General features: G+C 31.7%; 1 non-coding gene across 1 annotated transcript; it reads left to right on the top strand.

Annotated features, from left to right (window-relative positions):
- Window positions 1–749: 749 nt before the first annotated feature.
- On the top strand, window positions 750–884 carry LOC118997159 (small nucleolar RNA SNORA48). Its single transcript, XR_005068623.1, has one exon. It is a non-coding gene; the product is annotated as a small nucleolar RNA SNORA48 (small nucleolar RNA).
- The last annotated feature ends 219 nt before the right edge of the window (window positions 885–1103 follow it).

The raw sequence follows: 1103 nt of genomic DNA, 5'->3' as shown, positions 1-1103 counted from the left end.
ATAACCAGATGGGAAATCAGTCCTTAGAAATAAACTCAGAAAGTAAAGAGATAATTGAACTAACACAAAAGAATGTTTAAAGAGCTACTGGAACTATAGTCAATATGCTCCAAAAAAGTACAAAGAAATGAATGAACAGAAATAAAAAATATAAAAAAGCAAATGAAAATTTGAGATGAAAATATAATATCTGAGATGAAACTTACACTAAATAGGATTAACAGATTAGACACTGTAAAAATAAATAAATGAACATATGGCAACAAGATGTCTACAAATTGAAATACACAGAAGAAAAAAATTAAGAAAATTAACAGAATCTCAATGACATGTAGAAAAATATAAAGCAGTGTAACATGTGGATGGAGTTTCACAGTAAGTAAAAAAATGGGGAAGTAAACATATTTTTAAATGCCCAAACTTTCCCAAATTTAATGAAAACTATATTCCCACAGGTCTGAGAACATAAATGAATCCTAACCCAAATTAACAACCACAACAATAAAAAAATACATCAAAGCACATCACGATCAAATTGCTGAAAATCCCTGGTGGAGACAAAGTCTTAAAAGCATTCAGAAAACAAAAAGACATTATAAATAGGAGTAAAAATATAAATTTCATTAGACTTCTAATCAAACTATGCAAAATAAAAAATAACAGTAGAACAGCACCTCTAAAGTCCTGAAGTGAAAAATTGTCAACCTAGAATTCTCTATCAGCAAAATGAATTTTGAAAATGAAGGCGATGTCCCTGTTCTGGGAAGAGTGGCACCTGGTTTGGTGGTGCTTGTCTCATATCATCCAGGGACAAAGTAACTCCTGTTTATCCCAGCTTGGCTTTTGGTCTGTGCCCATGCCAGCTTCGTGTCCTGGACACATGGTGGGGGAAGGAGAAATCATGAATTACATATGAAAAATATCATCACCAGCAGACCTATACAATGAGAAATGTTCAAACATACAAACAAGCAAAAGTAACTTCTTCAGACAGAAGGATTATGGTACCAATGATTTTAATCCTCACATAGTTGTGAAGAGCATCAAAATGATCATGCATTTCTACTCTTTTTAAAATTTCTTTTTAAAACAGATTTTATTTA

Source organism: Sturnira hondurensis, unplaced genomic scaffold (genome assembly GCF_014824575.4).
Source record: "Sturnira hondurensis isolate 20B ecotype Veracruz unplaced genomic scaffold, ASM1482457v3 Scaffold0012488, whole genome shotgun sequence".
Classification (NCBI taxonomy): domain Eukaryota; kingdom Metazoa; phylum Chordata; class Mammalia; order Chiroptera; family Phyllostomidae; genus Sturnira; species Sturnira hondurensis.
This window is presented reverse-complemented; position numbering and strand designations above follow the sequence as displayed.